The following is a 22840-nucleotide window of genomic DNA, read 5'->3' as shown; positions in this document are numbered from 1 at the left end:
CATTGGCATTTTGTAACACAATAATAACGGTGGAGTCGAAACATGACAGTCAGAAATTTTATATGGGCAGACCCAGCGGTGTCGCCAGACCGCTTGCAAGCAGAATGTTCATTTGAGCGTAGGATACCGATATTAAAATATGAATTTCGCCATCCGGCAGACCCGACACAAAGTGAGTGTCATTTTATTTTCTAGATGCTTCGTCCATATTAATGTCATTGGGTTACGGAAACTCGTCTGCATGTCAAACCCAAGGAGAGGGGAAGGTGGGGATATTTCGGAATTATTTATATCTTCAAGAGGATCACCAAAACCAGCAACCAGGACAGTTATAGGGAATTGGATAAGGTCAGTATTGTTGGAAGCAGGGGTACAAGAACCACCAGGCAGTGTCTGCTCAGTTGTGGCTTCCTTAAACTTTAAATATACCCATTAGATGATATCTTAAAGAGAGGTAACTGGCATACAGAGTCGACATTTTACGATAACTACCAGAGAACGATGGACACACCACCATCAGAAGGGGAAAAGAACCCATTAACTTCTCTATTCAACCATTGGGTCTATTCTATGCTTATCGACCGCTAAAGTGATGAAGTGAAAAATATTATCAAACTTAGGGTAGGTTTGTATCAAAATATTAGCACTTATTGTAACAATTACACGAAGCCGGTTTTTATTGTTGCAATAAGTGCTATATTTTAACAGCACCTATCTTGCTGCTGTTAAAATATCGCACTTATTGCAACAATAAAAACCGGCTTCGTGTAATTGTTACAATAAGTGCTAATATTTTGATACAAACCTACCCTAAGTTTGATACTATTTATCAATTTAGTGTTCGATAAGTATAGAATAGACCCACATATACATTGAAAGTCACGATGGTCTATACCTCATCAATTAATCATTGTCACATACAGGAATTTGGCATACCCAACACCAGGTGATAACAAACAAATATCTCAAGGACTTCAAAGTCAAATTCGAATATTGAAAGAAGTTTTACCCACCAATACAACTCTAATTATTCATGTTGACTTTGAAGTCCAGGTAACTTCTACCCGGTTCCTTGAGTCTTATCATAATGAAGACAAAGGGATCCCAAACTCCATACATAAAAAATGGACGCGTGGGTATGACCAGTAAAAAAAAACGGAGGAATGACCAACGGCAAGAAAAAGGAAAATAAATTAGTAGAATATAACCTCACGCGAAGAAGAAAGAGCAAACCCCATCTCAAGGACTTCAAAGTCAACATGAATTATAAGAGTTTTATTGGTAGGTAAAACTCCTTTCAATATGTCGATCTTAGTCTATAGATGCATCGATTTACTTGGTTTTGCCGGTAAGAATTTATCTAAAAAAAAGCTCCCGTGAATTAGTACTTTACGAGTAATTTTTGGCTAAAAAAAGGTCTCTTTAATCACTCTACGTGTAATTTTTTGAAAATGAGGAAAAGTATTGGTCGTTCGACGAGTAGGTACTATATTTTTTGCCGAAATACTATAATTTTGAAGGCTCTGTACCATTTATTCCACTTTGAAAATACTATAATTTTGAATATCGGAAAAAATATGTAAAAAGTACTAAAATTTCGCTATTTTCGTTCGAAAAAATGGTGCAAAATACTCTAATTTCCCAATATAAGATTTGTAGAACTTGGAAAAAAATGTTCCAAAAACTAAAAAAATCCCTTGACTTTAAAATGAAATTTCTTGAACAATTCTTCGGTAAGCATTTTTGGTCGTAAGTGGTAACTAAATAAAAATGGGTCTCGGAGTGTCTCGAATTCTCTGTTATTTTATTTTCTGAGAAACAAAAAAACCTACCTATACATTATCATTTTTTAACAGATGACAACGCGTAATATATTTTTTCCTCAAATACTGATTTTTGAGGTTCTGTACTATGAAAAGATGGCAACACTAGCGACAACGGACAAAAGCTTTGCTTTGAGTTTGTTTGTGTTCTTTCTTTCCTTCCGCTCAGTGTTGCCAACCGTACTATAATTATAGTATTTGTACTATAATTTTGGTCCGCGTACTATGTACGATATAAAATAGGTATAGTACGCCCAAAATACTATAATTTTGAATATCGTACTATAATTTAATATAAAAGTACTATAATTATGCATTTGCCATTTTGCAATCGACTCGTTTTCGTAAATTTGAAAATCTGCGGCCCGTGGCGAAATATTTCTCCTAAAAAAAACGAGCCGACTATGAAAATTGTGGAACCTGCGGCCCGCGGCAAAATATTTCTCCTAAAAAAACGAGTCGACCATGAAAATTGGGGAACCTGCGGCCCCCGGCGAAATATTTTCCCTATAAAAAACGAGCCGACTATGAAACTGTGTCGGGAAAACTTATACATTTTCAACAGATGACAACGCGTACTATATTTTATCCCCAAATACTATAATTTTGGAGGCTCTGGGGCTCTATGTTAGAACTTGCGAGTGCAAGCTTCCCGGTCGAGATGACGTCATATGACATCATTATGACGTACTACCGGAGTGATAATAGCATTCGAGAAAATAGCGAGTGGTCAGACAGCGGCGCTATTCATTGTCACCATACACATATAGGTGTATGATAATAATATTTTCTATGGTTATTCTGTGCGCGGTCGGCATGCCTCGAGCGTGACGACACAATTACGTCATCTCGTCTGGTGCCACACGAGACGAGAGTTAGGAAATCGCGGTGCTGTACTATAATTCCACTTTCAAAATATGGCAACACTGCTTCCGCTTGACCGCTTCCAACTGCTTCCTCTCTGAACAAGACGTCGGACGTGGCGGACGCCGGGTAAACTCTCGTGAAGTCATGGACGCTATGTTCAAAAAACATATTTTTACCAATCGTGGCGTTCGCAAACGAAAAGCATCCAATTCAGACGAAGGTAAGCAAATAAAGCATATTATTCCCCGGTTCGATCGAACGATAAAATGTCTTTTCTCCTCGATTTTGTCTCCATTTCAATTGGCGGTAAATTTCTGCAATGACGCGATGATGCAATCTATTTTACAGACGGAAGGCGATGGAAGGATTGTCGTGCCTTCTCGAAGACATAATAACCATAATCCAAATCACCAGCGGCTGTTCCAAATCGAAATTGAAGCCGGCAGACAAAACGGAGTCCTCTTTCAATGAAGATATTTCAGCGGTAAGTGTTTTATTAGGTTTAAATGATTTTAGACTCCATTTTCTTGTAAAGCACGCTGTTGTGAATTACGCGTGTATAGTCTTGTTTTGTAGGCATATTAACCTTTGCAATCATTTAGTTGTTTTGTTATGTAATCTCTGCTGACGGCATTGTTAATTAGATGTAGTTTCTGGAAAACATTGACTCCAATTGCCATGACGCCCTGTGTATTATGAATTTTTATGTTTATCCGCCATTTTGTTGTATTGTCCAGTTCAACACTTGGCCTTCGAATTATACAAGTGTTTATTGTAATCCATCGATTTAACTTATTTGATCGGCTGTAAACGCGAATTATTCAGAAATATTAGGCGCTGTCGTGTTGCTGGTTGGTCCCAGGTCGGAGTTTGTACAATTTGTAAATTTTTGCCAACGAACAAAATGGAATGTGGACTGGACCACATCTCCCGATCGTATTTAAATGTAGTTTGGGCAGTCCACCATACGAATTTGCGTGCTCTATAGCGCCTGTACATGTGCATGGGTTTACTGGCAACAGTGGCGTGTGTTCTATAACTTGAAAACAAGTGGTTTAAATGGTCTAACTCCAGCAGTGGGTCTATTCTATACTTATCGACCGCTAAAGTGTTATATATTATCGAACTTAGGGTAGGTTTGTATAAAAGTATTAGTACTTATTACAACAATTACAACCAACTTATTGTAATTGTTGCAATAAGTGCTAATTCTATGGTACAAACCTACCCTAAGTTTGATAATATTTATCACTTTATCGGTCGATAAATACAGAATAGGCCCGCATTTTATACACAAGCTTGCTTTCAGTCCGCTATGATAGCTAAATAGGGTAGTGATACACCCCTGTTACAGGCGGGCTTCTCCCGATGTAAAATAATCATTTAGTAGTCATAAGTCGAAACGTAACCCTACCTCTGGAAACGGCTTCATTAAACATCTAATCTGATTCCTTGCTCAACTACATAATTTTTTTATTCATGAGTAAAGGCCTTCGTCCGGTGCGTGAAAATCACTTACTGGGCGGAGGTGTAATTAAGATAGATTTTAAAGTATAAATGATGATGGACGAAAGAGATAATTTTAAGATTAAATATAGGTACTTATTCATATGAGGCGCCGAGTGCCAAAGGAGCTCAAGCGCCAACTTTACGATTTTTGACATTTGAATGTAGGTTTTTTCTATAAATCGATATGTATCATGCCACAAAGTCTTGTCGCTCAAATAATTATAGATATTTTACAAAAGAGATTTATTTTCTGTGGCATAATTGTTTTGGTCGTTATGTCGGCACGCCACAGAAGCTTATCCGCCATTATACTATGGAGAGCGCGAGACCAAAACAGCTGTCAGATTTGTCTTATTGAATATACGTTTTCAACAGTGAAAAAAGCTAAAAATGAGGTCAAGAAGGATTAGAAAAATAGTTTCGATCTATGTTAAACCTGTAAACGAGGAAAATCGCGGTAAGTTTAACAAGTTTTATCCGTTTTACTTTCACATACGTTGTTGTTTAAAATATTTTAGATTACTTTTGAAATATGGTTATTAACGTCATTTTAGTAATTTTGTCCACTAAACTTTTACTTCCATGAAGGAAAATAACTTCTATTTCTAATTTCATCTTGTTTTATATCCAATTACGATTGAGTTACACTAAAAAAAGTATTTAAAAAATCACCCGAATCCTTGAGAAAAAAATGATGGTGTTAAATTTGAATAATGATTTTCTTATTTTGGCCAGTTTGGAGTAACGATTTGATTTAGTATTATTAATAATATTGGGTATATAGACGGTTATTACAAAAAAAAACAATCCAAAGGCTTTGAAATCATTGCCGTAATGGCAAAAACGTATTTAATATTATAAGGCAAATTTTATGCCAAACAAACTCATGTAACAATCATAACAAATTTGACCATTTTTTTCAGTGTTTATTTGGCATAAATTTTTTTTTTATATCAAAATGTTTTTTTATTGCTATCCAAACCCTTACATTTAAACATTTTTTAAAATAATTGATTTTTTTAAATTAATGCCATTATTTGAGTTTGAAAATGTTAATGCCACAGAAGCTTATGCAACAAAAAAAAGTATCAAGTGCCACCTTTTTTCATTTTTCTATATGCCAAAGAGGCTCAAACACCATTTTTTTTGAAATCCAATAGATATTTTTCATTAAATATTATTGAAAATAAAACTTTGATTTTTTTAAATTTACTTTGCTTAGAAAATAATTGTCCATTTCAACATTCAAGTTTAAAATTAAAAAAATAAATTCACTGAAAACTTGTCGGCCATTTTGTAGCACTTTTGTTAAATGGTGCTTGAGCTCCTTTGGCGCTCGACGCCTCATATATAATTAATTTTGCCGCGCTTGCCGGCAACGTTAAAACTTCCACGCGCCTGCGCCGGGGTGGTCATCGTGATTCGTCTAATCCAAAAGCATCACGCGATAAAATTTGGCCAATCACGAGAGTCCTTTTTGTTGGACGGCGTGGGTACGCGAAGTTTGAAAAAGAAAAAGAAAGTTAGTGAGCGTCCATTTTCCAACATGTACGGACCTGCGAAACTTATTAAAACAAAATATGTAAACGTGTAAAGAAAATGTAAAATTTAAGATAATACCAAGTTACGCACGAGACAGACGTGGTTTCATTTAATTTCTCCTCAATTTAAAATATCTTTTTTTGTGAATCCGGGGTTCGATGGACACCTGAGCTAGCCGCTGGAACCCCGGGTATCTCAGTAGGAAAGTATCGAATGATCAACACTTACAATAAGACATGTATAGATAGCTTAAGCCTCAATAACATTGAGCTTCTTTACGAGCTGTTTATTGGCGAATTTAAAAGCGGGCGATTCAGCTACTGCGATTTGATGATTAAGCCTCAATTACATTGAGCTTCTTTACGAGCTGTTTGTTGGTGAATTTATAATCTGCCTGTAAAGTCGCCCAGTGTAATCATCGAATATGTTAGCTTGTTCGATGATTATACTGGGCGACTTTACTGGCAGATTATAAATTCGCCAACACACAGCTCGTAAAGAAGCTCAATGTAATTGAGGCTTTACACACTAAACTTTCCATTCGCTGAGAAGCCACAAGCCAGTGACTATTTTGACAGAACGTAGTTGGTTTTTTTTACCGAGAGGTTGGTACTGCGCAGACGTAGTAGGCCCACACGCCGGCGTGTAGCATGTAAAGTTGGCCGGCTTTCAACTTTTCTCGGTAGAGTGTTTGCAACTGAGATACCCGGGGTTCCAGCGGCTAGCTCAGGTGTTATAGAACCCCGGATTCACAATAAAGGATGTTTTTTAATCTGTTAAATTAAATGAAACCACGTCTGTCTCGTGCGTAACTTGGTATTATCTTATATTTTAAATTTTCTTTACACGTTTATATATTTTGTTTTAACAATAATTTTCGCAGGTCCGTACATGTTGGAAAAGGGACGCTTACTAACTTTCTTTTTCAAATTCCCCGTACCCACGCCGTCCAGCAAAAAGGAACCTCGTGATTGGCCAAATTTTATCGCATGATGCTTTTGATTTGACGAATCACGAGGACCACCCCGGCGCAGGCGCGTGGAGATTTTAAAGTTGCCGGCAAGCGCCGCAAAATTTATTATATATGAATACTTATATTTAGTCTTAAATTTATGTCTCATCCATCATCGTTTATACTTTTTTAAGTCAAATTAAATTTATCTTAATTACACCTGCACCCAGTATATGATTTTCACACACCGGACGAAGGCCTTTACTTAAGAATAAAAAAAAAATTACTTAGTTGTGCAAAGAATCAGATTAGATGTTTTATAAAGCCGTTTCTAGAGGTCAGGGTTACGTTTCGACTTATGACTACTAAATGCTTATTTTACACCGGGAGAAGCCCGCCTGTAACAGGGGTGTATCACTACCTGCTTATTGGCTTATTCGATGATTACACTGGGCGACTTTACAGGCAGATTGTAAATTCGCCAATCAACAGCTCGTAAAGAAGCTCAATGTAATTGAGGCTTTGGTAGGAGGAGCTTGTTAGTTTATAATGGAAATACGGTTAAAAATGGGCGGTGCATGTTAGTTCACAGTTTTAACACGTAGCCGAGAAGATGTTTTCGCACTATAGTGATCAACGCAGATGGGCGCAGGTTCGAATCCTGCCAGGTGTCATATCGTTATTAATTTTCTACAACAATATTTCAAAAAATACAACTTTTCAGGGTAGACAACTTTATTCTCTCAGTTTTTAATTCAGAAATAAATTTTCTTCTATGAAATATCCACATAGAATAGTTGCACATATTTTCATGAAAAAATGTTGTTCAGTCATCGCCGGAGATATGAGAATGCGTTCCAACTTTACTGTGAATCATTCCACAATATTACTGCAGTAAACACGTATCTTGACTTACGAGAAGTGACTGTTTTTGTTTAATTTAACTTCTGTGTTTCATAATAAAAATGGCAATAAAAAATGAGTTTTATGGCTCTTTAGGCACCTAGACATGTTCAGATTATTTTACAACATTAAAAAACCGTAATAAATCAGTCATAATGTCAAAAATATCGAAGAAATGCAAGGCTTGCATTTTGTTATTCGTCACGCTCATGCTTGCCAGTATAGAAACACTTCACAAATGGTAATAAAATCACACAATGTTTTTTCCCTGAGTAGGGTCATAAATATAGCACAATAATTTTAGACTAAACAAACTTTTAGGCAGACACTTAAACAGCTATTAAATATTGTTACTGAGTTACATATTTATTTTTACTTTACACATTTAAAATTGTTTTGAAGAGTGGTAGATTTTATAACACGGACTGAGACATAAAGCCACATTGCAAATACAACACATATATCTAGATAGAGATGTTTTTTTTTTATTAATTTTTGAATTTCCGCACACATGACAGCGTCTTCTGGGCTTTTTATTATTTGCCGTGGGCGGAATGTGTTGCGGCAAATGATCTGTTAAAGTTCTAGGCAACAACCTCAATGGATTTTCACTAGTCGATGGTCTGGGTTGTGGAGTTTTCGTGATTTTCACAGCGTACTTAGCTACTAATTGTTTTATCACGACTAACTGAAATTCTCCTAAAGTTTTTTTACTACCAGTAACAGATTTATACATATAGAACGCATTTAATAAATAGAGGTCAATCATGTGAAATGCTACTTTTTTGTACCATTTCACAGATTTCCTCATGCACGACAAGCTGCTGAGCATCATGTCGGCCTTGTCGGCAGTCCCCATATTTTTATTATACTCTAAGATGCACTTTGGCTTCATAATGGGTTCTCCGGTTCTAAAATTAGTTTTACCGGTTGGACCGAAGGAGTCATCGTGCATGGTTGTAAGCATGTGGACATCTCTTCTGTCACACCATTTGAGAGCCAACAATGGGCTGTTTGACTTTACCTCTGTCTCCCCCTTTTTCAGCTTTTTGAAGCATGGCATTTCTTTGCGATTCTTACGTACAGTCCCACAAGCATTGGTTTTATTTTCATGGAGGTGTTTGAATAACTGTGGACCGGTGTACCAGTTATCGCACCACAACGAATGCCCTTTGCCCAGATACTCGGTCAGCAGCGTTGTCACAACAGCTCCGGAAATTCCAAAGTTTTGGCTATCCACTATGTCTGTCCCGTCACCACAATAAATAATAAAATATAACCCGTCATAACGTCACACAGCACGAACATTTTGATACCGAAACGATGACGCTTTGATGGAATGAATTGTTTAAAAATAAGTCTCCCTTTAAAAACAATAATGCTCTCATCGATACAGAGATTTTGATGCGGAATCATCGTGTCTTTGAAAATTTTGCGTGTATGCTCTAAATGTAACCTAATTTTATTTAGTCTATCTGAGGTAACACTTGTTGGATCGGAAAAATGGAGCATTTGGAGCAATAACTCATATCGGTCTCTAGGCATCGTCTGACCGAAAATGGGTGCACTTAAAAAACAATCCGTACTCCAGTGTTCTTCTAGTGACAAATGTTTGTTTCGTGTCATGAGCATTGACACCGCAAAAAATGCATATAATTCTGATACAGTTGTATCGATCCAATTATGAGAACGTGATTTTGGTCCAAGTTCTTGAGTGTTATACTGGTAGTGGAAAAAAATGTTTGTTTGTTGGACTACCTTCAACATTATATCACGGTTTAAAAAATGTTCAAAAAAAAGACACTCAGGCGAAGTCTCAGTCAAATCGCTGTTTGCTATGCCGGATTGAAAATCATCAAACTCATATACGATCGGAACATGGGGTCCGGATGTCCATGTTCTCAAGTGTTCAATTGGCTCTTCTGATATATCTACATCACTGAGGTCAGATGGTTCCAATTCTTCTTCAGACATTTCGTAATCGGAGTCCAATTCCTCACTTAAACCAGCCATATTGAAGTTTGAAAAAAGTTCTCAACCAAACACTCACACGATAACAAAGGTAAAATAGTCCAAAAAAATATAGTCAAAACACTTTATAACAGTTTAATACACATGAATGGTATAGTTAAAAACACATAAACAATAACACAGACAAAATATTATAATAAAATTCACACAATACAATAGATCGCGTAAAATACGTAATATTTTGTACGGAAAAACGACAAGAGCGATTCCTTGCACAGTCCTCTCACAACAGTGATATTACGCATACTGCGCAAACGCAGTAAAGTGGCACGATGTTTCAAACCAAAATTAAATGAGCGTAGATTGACGGCCTGTCGAAGGCATGTCAAACATCTTAGTTTTAGTATTGTAACACAATTTATTTGACAATATTACATATACCTATGTCACCGTTGGTAATGAAATAAGGCAAATTATGGTAGAGATTTCAAAATCATGCGTCATGTATATTCTACAGTTTTGCGAAATTTCGCGTACTACACTCGTGACAGAAGCGGGCGCCGGGTTAAGAGTGAAACAGCAAATAATTTTCCAACAGTAGGTGTGACGAAATTTCTTACTCGTCGCCAAGACAGTCGACGTGTCCGCACGTCGATTTGTTTTGTTATGGCGTCGGATGAAAATATTCTTAAATCGTGTAAAGATGACTAAAAAACTTTACGTATGTACTTTAAAAGAAAACAAGTCGATGAATATAATATTATTAGTAATATAACAATAAACATAACATTAAATGGACGCATGTTGGATTTTTATGACAAATTATATTTCGTTCGACACGCGTCATTTGCACAATCCGCGCATCGCCTAGCCACGATCTTTTTAGACCATGCCTCAACTGAAGTATAGCCTTAAATCTATTATGTCATTGTTATAAAGTATGTTTTGAGATACACGTTGGTGGATTATTCTCAATTCATTTCATAAAACAACTCAAAACTGACAAAAATGGAGATATGTGTTTGTAGAAAATAATGACGATCTACATTTTCTAGTGGTTATATTGTTGTGTTTAAATTTAATAAAATGCTTTTTTTTTTCTAGTACTTATTCCACTTTTTCACTGGTTCCACTGGTTTCGTTAGGGAATTTATTGATTAAAAGTGGAATAAGTACTACAAAAAAAATGTGTTTTATTAAATTAAACAATACAATAAAGTTCTATCATGAATTGACAGTTTACAAAATAAAAGAAATAAAATTAGTGGTTATAGGGTAAATAAATGCACTGGTATCCGGACAGATCACTATTTTCTCACTTTATTTTCGCTATCTTTTCCATTTTTAGAAGAAAACAATATGTTATGCTTTATTAATGTTGACATATATATTCTTTTGGTTTATAAATATTTTAAAAATCTATATTTAGGTAAATTACTATCATATTTCTCAAGTTAAGAAAAATTGTTGGTTTTTTTAGTCTCCGGACACACAATCTTAGTTTCCGGACGTACTATTTTTATTTCGTATAGAAAATAAGACAAGTTTTGGTGTTAAAAAAATATTTTTTCACGTTTCAACAATTTTAGTTAAGGTGACGCATCAGTGAAACGCCAAATAATGTTCAACTGTACGCGCGACGAAAATTTGTACTTGCTTTGCATTCATTGAGAGAACGTGGAGTCGGACGCACGTCACTTTGCTGCGTGATGGCGACGGGCCAATTAATTCTAAAATCGTGTAAAGATGACTAAAAACTTTACCCATTTACTTTAAAAAGCAAACATGTCAATGAATATATTATTATTGATACTAATGGAATAATAAACAGAACATAAAATGGACGTATGTTGGATTTATATGAGAAATAATATTTCGTTTGACAGGCGTCATTTTCACCCGCGACCCGCAATCCGCACATCGCCTAGCAACGATCTTTTTAGACCGTGCCTCAACTAATGCATGGCCTTAATATAGTGATGCAATAAAAACAGAAATAGTTCACAATTCACTCAGGCACTCTGAGTGCAAATTGGGCAAAGCAAAATGAAATAAAAACTGAACTTCATAAATCAAATGGTAATACTAATAAAAATCTCAAATGAGTTAACCAAATTTTGACATTAATTTTTATTACATCCAAAAAATGTCAAACTGTGTAACTTTTGTTTGTGTTCTATTATATGCAAAGCAGGCTTACAATAAAAAAAACATCCTTACAAAACTGCTAGCAACTAATTTATTGCTATTGATAATTTTAAAAAGGTCAGTCACCATAATTATATTTCCAAACACACTAAAATAAATTTCAATACTAATCCTAATCCCTTCTCTGAAGAAAAAAAAATGTTTTTCAAGTGCTATTTTCAATCATAAATATAAAAGAGAACTAAGCGTAAAAAATCCATGCTTGAATCAAGCACTCTTCAGTAGTTTTACAGAGAGAAAAAAATGCTTCAGTGCTATATATACCCCCAACCCAATAGCCTGGATACAAGACTTAATGTCTAAACACCTACAATCCTGGAACCGGGGTTCAACGTATTACGGGTGTCTGAGTGTATACGGGTGATTAACATATTAATTTAGGTCTAAGTTTAAACAAAAATTACATACAAAATCTTTTAGTGATGCTTCACTATAAGATAACATAGACATTGTCGTGCATTTTCGCGGGAATTTATTTTCAGTCAACTGATCTGTTAAAACGGTCACTACAGCTAAAACAGATCGAAAATTAAAAAATAGATTACTAGATGAACTATATATCAGTTATTCCAAATGTACCAAGAAATAAACTATATTCGTGACATTCTCACTAAAATAAAATAAAAAAAAAAAATAAAATAAAGAAGACACTAAAAAATATCTAAATATAATGTTCTTTAATAAATCATCCTCAACATCACTTTCTAAATTCATCAGAACAATTTTGGCAAATCACCTTTTTCGCTTTCCTTTTTTTATTTGTCTTCCCTCTTCCTTTCATCTTTTATTTCTTGAATTGCTGTACTTTTGTCAATCTTAACTTTTTCTTCTATGATCTTCCTCCACGCTTCCGAAGAAATGGCACTCAGTGCTTTAACTGTGTCTTTTATTATTCTATTTTTACTCCCAAATTGAATAGGCTTGGGGTAAAAAAGGATGGGATTTCAATGTTAAATTGCTCACACTTGATGAACTGGTGCTTGCATTTGACATACTCGTACCAGCTATTGGAGATAATTGTGTAAATATATAATAATTAATTAGAAAATAGCTTTGTCCAGTCATTCAATATTGAATTTTAGTCGCCGGACAGCAGGATCAAAATTATAAAATCGTGTCTGAAAACTAAAAATATTTAAAGTTCTATTCAATTCAATTTATTTATTTTTACATATTGTGGACATTACAAATTATAAGTTTAAGACGTTCACAACATGACATAAAAAAAGAGATAGATAGTATGTTATTAAACAATAGAAACATGTACATACAAAAATATTAATTATATAGGTACATGGAAATACACCGGATGAGTTAAGCAGACCCTATTTTAAAAATTTATAAAATAACGTCCACCTATACTCATCCTTACGTAGGTGGAATATATCAACACCCGAAGCAATTTCGTTGAACATAGTTATCGCCCTCCCAATTGGCATTACCAGTGGCAGGTTGGTTCTGCACCTTGGGAGAATAATTAACTGATGTTCTCTATTTCTAAGATAGTTATCAGGGACACACAGGTCAACACTGCCCAGTATGGCAGAGTTCTCATTTATACCTCGTATAAGTCGAAAAAAATACATAGCTAAATAAAGATTTCTTCTAAATTGCAAACTGCAGTATGTAAGCATGCGTAAGAGAAAGTCAGTTGGATAAAGCCACGGATAGTATCCGTACAACCTCAAATAAAGGAGTCTCAAGAATTTCTTCTGAACCCTCTCCACCTATGTTTGTCGTTTTCTAACTTGTATAAAACCAAGCAAGCCTTGATGTGATACTGTACGCACACAAATACTCAATGTCTCTTTAGTGCCCATACGCACTTGCGGCAGGCCGCTGCGGCTAGCCGGCATACAAAAAACGATATGCGGCCTGCCGCAAGTGCGTATGGGCATTTATAAATTCAGTGCCTGGACACTGCGTCTGGCAACTAAAAAAAGATAAAATTCTGCAATTTAGTTGCCGGACACCAAATATACTAAATTTAACAAAATACATTATTTTTATCATTTAATAATATACAAGAACATGAGTACCTTGGTATCAAAGTAGGACATAAGCCACATTCCACTAAATTCATATTTTTATTGATTCAGGTAGTGTTAGTGATGCTCTTTTCAACAATGCCTTCGACAGTATCAAAAATGGTTATTTTCATAGAGATTTTTGTGTTTAAAGTTCGTGTATACTATCAAAAACGGACACTTGACTTTTATGTGCGCGCAGGCAATGGACATTTGCATGCCAGCCAATCACTGAGCTGGAATCTACTCAAACTGTCATGGCTGCCGGGATTTTAGCAGTCTGATAACTGTTCTAAAATAGAGTTTCTGTGTCAGTTTTTTCCAAAATAAGTGCATTTATAATGGTTTTCAAGAATAAGTATTGTATTTAATCAACTGAAATGGACTCGAGGAATCCTAAAAAACGTGTAGCTAAGCCCAACGAGTGGAAAAGGGCCAAAGAAAAGACTTTAAAGTAAGCACTACCAGAATACAAAACTTTTTTGATCACAATGCATCTTTTTAAATGCGGTTTATTGTTAAAATATGATGTGCCCAAGCATAATCTTATGTTTTTATCAGAATAATAATATTTGAATATTAGCCTTTGCGCATTTTCACTCGTTATTTACGAGTATTTTTCATTATTGACGCATGTACACACACGCTATTACCTCCATAGAAATACTATGGACGCAAAAAGAGTGGTTCAAGAACAAAATGTTTTTTTCCAACTGGTTTCTAATTTGAATAAAACTGTGCCCACCTTTCCTAAATGCGGCCCTGTGAATTATTGACAATGCCAGATATAAGAAAGTTTCACAAATCCTTTTATTCTACACCAGCTAAAGACAAGCAAGATTCTTTTATATTGAAATTCTGCAGAACTCTTGTACCAAAAAGACGCCGTCAACGTTTATAAAACAAAAAATGGCAACATTTCAATACAGCATTTTAAACAATGCTGGAAATTGTCTTCCAGTATGCAGGGCCACATTTTTAAACTTACAGAGTCATCAAGTCTTCCAAAGGTTTAAAAAAAGATATCGTCATGTTAGTATCCATTGAAACAAGAGGTGGACCAAAACATGATGAATTCTGTCATTGATTTCATCAAATGTCTCAAGGGAATTGAGTCACATCATAAACGGCTCTTCATTTGTTAAATTTTGTCAATAAAAGATATCTGAACTACCTTGAAATTTTATTAAAAAAATTTACTTTCTGTGAATTGTTATCTCCGGAAAATGAATGATTATTAATTTTACGACTTTTCATAAGTTTTGTCATTTAAAGAAATCTGGACTACCTTGAAATTTTATTTAAAAAAAATTAAACTTTGTTTCAAAAGCGGACCTGCACGCCCGCTTGCGTATCAAACACGGACAAACGCAAAAGTTGGTGTCAAAAGCGGACATAAGCAATTTTGAACGATTATATTTGATATTTACGAAATGAATATCTTAGATTTAACTTAATAAATGTGATTCTGAGCCTCTAAGCATTACTCAAGTATTTTTTTTATGTAAATTATGTTTAATATTTATATGAAATGAACATCATTCATATTACTGAATAATATGAAACATCTTTGAAGTGAATAAATGAAATAATCATAGTTTCACTAATTATTTTTTAAGAAATTGAATATTTTTTTTGTCGAGTCAGTACGTGCACGCACCACTACTAAGGTAATACTGTTGAATGTATTTCTTTTTGCATGACAAATATAATGTTATTGTTCAAGGAACAATACAGGCACAATATGCGAGTCATCCTTCATATGAAACTCTCATACTTTGCTTATTTATGAGTCACATCGGTTCCGAGTGTTTAACATTGATTGTACACTTCATACCGGTCGAAAGTTACATCTCAATTTATTGTATTATTATAGGTCTGTCATGTCTTGGCTGCGATTCTCCTCACGCCGCCTTAGCCTCAGGGATGCCATATCTCGGACCATCGCAGTCTCTATCTTCCGATCCGGTACCTTAAAGAGAAGCCTCGGGACACGATCTGTCCGACGGAGTCACCCACCACCAGGGGATCATTACTATGTGTACAGTTTACGGTTAGTTGAACCTTCCTTGCGTGTACCACTGAATTATAACCATTCACTTGATTGTTTGAAATATTATTGATATTTGTTGTTTGAGATCTAGTACTGTCTCAGTAATCTGCCACCCAAAAAACCAGACAAGTGTCCAATTAGTGAAAATGGCGGATAAATACATAATATTGTAAAAATTAAAACAGGTATTTCATAAAAATAGTTATGTATAATATGTTATGTAATCCGCTGCTCGATTATCTGATAACTACTATAATCCGCCGTTATTTTTTACTAGTTGAGACCACAAAATCAAGTTCTGTAATTCGCCAGAATTCGATTGTCAAATTCAATAGCACGCCGCGTACAAGTATATAACGCAGATGTTATTTCATAGTAGTTATTTCCCGATTAACAAACTCGTGCATTATTCTGTCTTTTTCAGATTCCACCGTCACCGATGATTATTTTTATTATTATTCGCTGACTGTTCTGCTTCTTTCCTGGCCACGCCGATATCGAATGAAGGTTATTCAGCAGGATGAAGATGGGACATGGAGATATTAAAACCCTCGAGAGCTGTAGCATGCGGCTGGGCCGGTCCGTTGCCGTATCTTCACACATTATGTAAGTCGATAATGATGTACCTTTTGCAATGTGCGATACGCGATACTGCACTTTCCAAGCGAGTCTCACGGAAAGCTTGGATTTTCAATCCGGTCGATGCGTTAATTGTTTTATAATTTATTAACCCTTAACACTCGAGTGCCGCCATATCGGCGGCATTACAAGTTTCCCGTATTACTCGAGTGCCGCCGTAGCGGCGGCACGCTTATAAAATCATTTTTTGTAATATTTTCAGAATTTTTTATAATGCGATTTCAATCAAGTTAGAATGAATAATAATAGGTTATTACATTTATCTGAGAAAGAAGTCGGCAAAAGAATACTGCGTGCGTAATTTCAACATAGTATTTTTATCGGAATCTTCTCTTTTTATTCGTAGGTCGTCGCTTTGCAAGCAATGTTTTTTTGTCACATAAATTTTATTTATTGAACGTTCCCAGACTAGAGTGAAGTGTTTGTCACGCATGATTTTGAAGTGTGTTTATATTTTTTATTGGTTCTCGCTTGCGCAGGGGCGTCTCGTATAGTTTACAGTTTTATATTTGAATAGACTGTTTTTGATGACAATACTTACTAGTATATTATGCCGATTCGGAACCTACATAATGTGAAATACTCTAATGAGTCAAATGAAAATTATTACGTATCGATTTATTATTTTTTGAGAAATCTTTTGATAATGTGTACCGCACTGGGATTGAGTTGTTATGAGCCCGAAACTAATTTAGGAAATTTACGAGACAGCCGCTTATATTACAAGTGTATTTGAAGGCAATTCATTTGTATCATATTTACAGTCATGACTCATAACTATATGTTTGGACGATTTACATAGCCACTTCTCTACATACCGCTATTTCATTACGATTCTGTGATAAGCCAGGATTACATATTGGAGATTGCTTTGTGAAATACCACACAATGAAGAATTATAAATAAACTAAAAATAAGTACAGTATATTCATTATAAATCTATTTTACAGAATAAAAAAAAAAATTTCTTTTTTACATTTTTGTCATCAATTAAATGTTTTATATTGAAATTATGCTTTGTACGGAAAAAAGTCTCGAGTGGGTGGTATGTACCTATAAAAAAAATCTCGAGTGGAAAAGGTTAATCTTCGTGGCACCGCATCCCTAGTTTAGTTTTGGCATCTGCATTCATCCGTAGCCGTTTATGATCTCCAGTGCTCAAATCCAACTTAGCACTGTCCTGTCTCGTTCGAGGTCTTCGTTTGCCTTGCGAGTCTCATCTGTCATGCCTGCGTCCTAATTTGATGGCCTCTTATATAAAACATTTAACTTGTCCCCGCCCTGATTGTGTATCATCGATAGGCTCAAAGATATCCTATCTCGATCGGCGTGTTTTAAAGAACCTTTACTAGGACATGCGCGAGGAATTGTTTTTTTTTTTTTTATAGTATTTAATTATTGGCAAACGAAGCAACCGGCGTAAATTCGTTCATTGTCAACAGTGTCATTCAGAAAATATTGCGGGAAAGGAACGATCGATTGATGTTACAGCTGGTAACGCCACAGATTATTCAGTACTCCAAAAAGCTATAATGATTACGGACAGTTTAGGCGAAGAAGATTACAGGGCAAATGATTTAGAAATAGACACAAGTGGATAATTTGATAATACAGTCGAACTCGGTTATTACGATCACGGATATAGCGAGATCTCGGATGTAATGAGGAAACATTCGTTGACATTTTAGTTTATGATTTTCTCCATAAATTTATTGACTTTTATAATGAGCTACTTATCGGATATACCGAACAAAAACTTTGTTAAAAACTGTTAATGTGTCAATCGTTTAAAAATATTTTCAACCCTAAGCATTAAAATCCGACCGAAAACTGTGCTGCCGGGATCGGATTACGTTTATGACACCAGTTACCTACCTAATTGGTGTTTTCGCTGACAAAATTGAAAAAGTATCCACGCATATGGTTGAAATTGCATGTAAAAAATCCAAGCTGAAGTCAGTAGGTGCCTACCAGCGTTTATTACAATAAACAACTTGTTTTGTAGTGAATGAATGCCATGCTTGTTTCGGGGAAAAATTCTAATTGTGTATTCTTGTTTGAATTGTGACTTTTTATTATTTACTATTGTCTAATCTCATATTTTGCGTGTCCGCTTTCAGAATGCCTTGGGAGCATGACGGCGCCGGATATTCGTCGTGCACCGCATCGTCGGAGAAGAGAAGACGACAAGAGTCGAGAGCCGATGTCTTATTGATCATCGCAAAGTTTGTGTTTAAATATCCCAAGGTTTGGCGTGCACAGTGAACGGACCGAGCATAACGTCAAAAGCGTTTGAGAACGATCCGCGTACCGATTTCAATTCACCTCAATCTTATCCATTGTAATAATAATGAAATCGGCTATCATGGATTTCCACCCTTCACTGTGGACGTTGACCTGATCGTTACTATGTCTTATGCATTTACCTGTGTCCTTCCAAATTTTCGATTCGTGTTGTCAAATTTAATATGTATGTGGTAGGGTAGGCATATAAGATGGGCGTGGCCCCGCTCGTGCGAATCGACCGAACGATAACTTATCGATGATTTGATATGATCATTCAATGTTTTCACTATAATTGCTTGACTGATTCAATGCAGGGTCACAGTGACTATGGTAAATTTCATGTTATCACCTTACCAGTCTTTGGGCATAAGCAAAAACTGGTTTCGTCTCCATTTAGAATTCGGAACGGGTCTTCCATCCTACTAATACGGAGTATCACCGTTTTCTATTAATTCACAGTAGGTACTAAAATTTGAAAACATGTCATTCATCTCGAAAGTGTGTCAGCTACCGCCTTCTTCCTTGGAAAGGCAGTAATGGCTGTTATTTTACACACAAAGACTCGATTTTTTTTAGTGCAAGCTTGATTCTCAGTTGAGCGGCACTTTTTTTTTTTTTAAACATGTGTTTTAGTATGGTCTTTTTTAAAAAGTAAAATTTCATGTTCAGTAAAATGTTGGAAACAAAATTGAACTTCTGTAAATATTGCTGCTCTAAGACATTTTTTAAATTACCTACCTTTCTTCAGCAGGCACCCTTTACTACTTACTGGTAGGTATGTATGTAGATATACTACGTACATGGACGTGAAGCGATTTCTGGTTGTGGGGAGATAGATGCTGTTACATTTATTATTTAATTACATACTAGGACGTCTTAGCTGGTTGCTCAGCTGAAAATGCTGAGATGAGAGGTCCAAGTCCTAGAGAGAAGGCTATTTGATTACCAACGGCGTATACGTCATATTCTATTGAAAGTATTTAATTTAGTTAGTTGACTGGGATAATCGGAGGAGATGGCTTGTCATGAACTATAGCGCTGGCTCTACTGATGGTAGAGTTTACGTGTCGTTTCGTGATTTATTTGTGTAATCTAACTCGTTAGGGGTAAATTGATTTTGGAGGCTATCCGCAGATACCTCAAGTTTTTCCTCTGTGGGAGGATTTCCCCAGACGGGATTACTGCCCTTTTCTAGATCTCTTGGAGTTTGTTATTCCATTTTTTCTCTACGTGATCTGCATTCCTCAGTATTTTTAAACTGAGCATCATAGTGATCGTCAATGATTTCATGAGGCTGTAGAAGCTCTCGGCAGTTCTTCCGAACCCGCCCCAGACCGAAGGATGGCGGCCAGCTGCACCTTTTGCACGAGGAAGCGGAACGTTTCCTGCCCGAGTCCTGGATTATTTATTCCTTGCAATAATAGGAATTACATATTCATGTCATACAGAAATCGTCTGTCCGCCGGCCTCCTTTACCCTGTTCTCTCTATGATTCTTCATTTATGGAATTTCAAAAATGAACAATGTCTTCTAGAATCACTATAAATGGGTCGCAACCGTCCAATCTAGACCTCCACATATATTCATATAAGTACGACTGAAGCAATATTCTTTGTGTCCCCTGCGCTTTTTATTACCCCATTTCACCGATCCCCGCATTCGCTCCCACTTGTGGGTATGAGCGCGTGTTATAGGGTCGACGAAATGACGTTTATGATTGACTGCCGAGTGTTCGAAATACTACTTATATACTTTGGCGTATGACCGCCAAAAATTACTAAAGATAATAGATCTAGGCCTTATTTTTCCCCTTATTTTTAGAGCAAGAGTAGCCGCTGATCTGTCCGGAACGGCAAAGGCAAAACATTCACTCGGTTCCCTGCAGATACCGCTGAAGACCCGCTGCTGCGGTAAAATTCGCCCGGCATTATTTTTTCAGCGCACGTCGACGTGCAGCCCTCGCCTCCAAATTCAATATTACTTTTAAAAATTCGCCTTGCGCAAACCTCGCAAATAATTATTCCAGTCAACGACTGTTGAACTGTTGGATGTCCAGCTGCTTTTTACAAAATGATAGTGAAGTAAATTCTTCGGCCCAACAATAGATGAAATGCACTACTTTGTCGAGAGGCATTCTTGATCCCTCTAACCGAGTGTTATGGTGTACACCATGCCGCTTTCTGCAAGACCTCGTATGGCACATCGAACGAGGTTTTTCAGTAAAATTAATCTATAAACTAATACTAAAAATAACTATTTCAGTCAACGACTGTTGAACTGTTGATGTCCAGCTGCTTTTTACAAAATGATAGTGAAGTAAATTCTTTGGCCCAACAATAGATGAAATGCACTACTTTGTCGAGAGGCATTCTTGATCCCTCTGAGTGTTTTACGTAGTACGTAGTTACGTAGAGTGTAGTACGCTTATTGCAGGGTCTTGTATAGCATATCCAATGATGCATTTTAGAAAAATTTATCGTCATTACGTGCCCATTCTCACAGTTTTTCACTCTCGATATTTTACTATAGTCTGAATCTGACTGTTTTATCGTGACTTATGCCCCGAAACAATGTTTTCAAATACAGAATGTGCAGGTCAAGTGGGAAAATACCGGCCAGGACCGGGAGCGCGTACGTTGAAGTTGTACGGTAGGCCTTGGTAAGGACAGAAGCGCTGTCCTCTTAGAGAGATTCTAAGTTTGACACTTGGGAATGCGCGGGCACCACGCACTGGCAATCCCCATCCTTCACCAGCCATGCGGCCGAACCTCTGGAAGGGCGCACCAGCCTTGTGGACTTGGGTTTCAGCATGGTGTTGGAAATTTAACATTGTGTCCAATTTGACGCCTAGCTAGGTGATGATCTTCGACACTCTCACTCTCGGGTCACCGAATCCGATTGTTGGTGGTCTCGAACAGCTAAGTCATCCCGGTCCTTTGAGGACAATGGCTTCTGTTATGGAAGGTGCGAATGACAGTCTAGTTAATCTACCCCAAGCCTCAATTGATGCTAAGGCTTCGCCAACAGTGCTCAATGAACTTGCAGTAGGTAAATATGATTATGAGAAATGTAAGAAAAAATTCTTAGTACAAAATGGGCTTTTGAAGTCGGTAAATAAATTGGATCGATGTGTGTGAAATGTTGACAATTTTACATTTCCAAAGTGAATTTGGATATTATGATAGTGTTGGCAGAGCAAAATGACGGTTCGTTTTAGACGGCCGCCAAAATGCGACTGACACAAAAAAATAAAAAAGTGGGTGTGGATTTGGGAATGATGGAGGGGGCTAATAATTTTGTTTGTCTGAATTATGATTGGCGAGTTGTTGCTAACCCTGCTGGCCTCTTGCGTGGCGAGCCGGGATTGGGCAAGAGCACACAAGTACGTGTGCTTGATGCGTTTTTAATCACGAATTCCGGGTTCAAAGTTGTCTTTGCAAGGAAGATTCACGTATTAAAATGACGAATAAAACAGCGGAAAAACACGTGATGGCGTATAAAATATGGTCGATTGTTCCAATAGTCTTGGCAGCACAGATTGTTCAAAAGCAGCTTTGTGGGTCATTTGTAGAGTGAGTAAAGCTGAGTATAACTGGTCACTATACACCAGCAGGCGATGGCACTTGAAAAGTCACAATTCCCGGGAGAAAGCACTTGGGATTTTCACAAGTCGAAGTCCAGGGGCAGGCACGGGTGGTAGAGAAAAAACGGGATCGAAAAACGGTTGAAAGCAGGGTCAGAAGCGAAAAGCGATTAGTGCTTGGTAGCAAAGTTACGGAGCGAAAGCGAAACAAGTCTGCGCTCGGCAAGGGTACAGTGGGAATCTAGGGACATTGTGTTTGACGCGAGAGGGCGAGAAGAGAGACTGAGGCTAAGTGTAACAGTCCCGTGTAATAAGCAAACAGGCCATAATATAAACAATATAAAACATCAACCAAACTATTATTATTATTCATATTCATCCCGTAGAGATAGCGTAACCAAGACGTCGGTTAATCTTGCTCACCTTGCGAACATGCTTGCTACATATCCATAGCCTCCGTCAGCGCGGATCTTGGTG

General features: G+C 36.6%; 1 long non-coding RNA gene across 1 annotated transcript; it reads left to right on the top strand.

Moving 5' to 3' along the window:
• Window positions 1-2775: 2775 nt before the first annotated feature.
• Window positions 2776-22022, top strand: LOC147076056 (uncharacterized). Its single transcript, XR_015069858.1, has 5 exons — window positions 2776-2910; window positions 3039-3174; window positions 15679-15855; window positions 16280-16461; window positions 18615-22022. It is a non-coding gene; the product is annotated as an uncharacterized LOC147076056 (long non-coding RNA).
• The last annotated feature ends 818 nt before the right edge of the window (window positions 22023-22840 follow it).

This window comes from Rhyacophila brunnea, unplaced genomic scaffold (assembly GCF_057557595.1).
Source record: "Rhyacophila brunnea isolate RB1 unplaced genomic scaffold, BYU_Rbru_1.0 scaffold_13, whole genome shotgun sequence".
NCBI lineage: Eukaryota > Metazoa > Arthropoda > Insecta > Trichoptera > Rhyacophilidae > Rhyacophila > Rhyacophila brunnea.
Note: the sequence above shows the minus strand (reverse complement) of the source record. Positions and strands in the feature narration are given on the sequence as shown.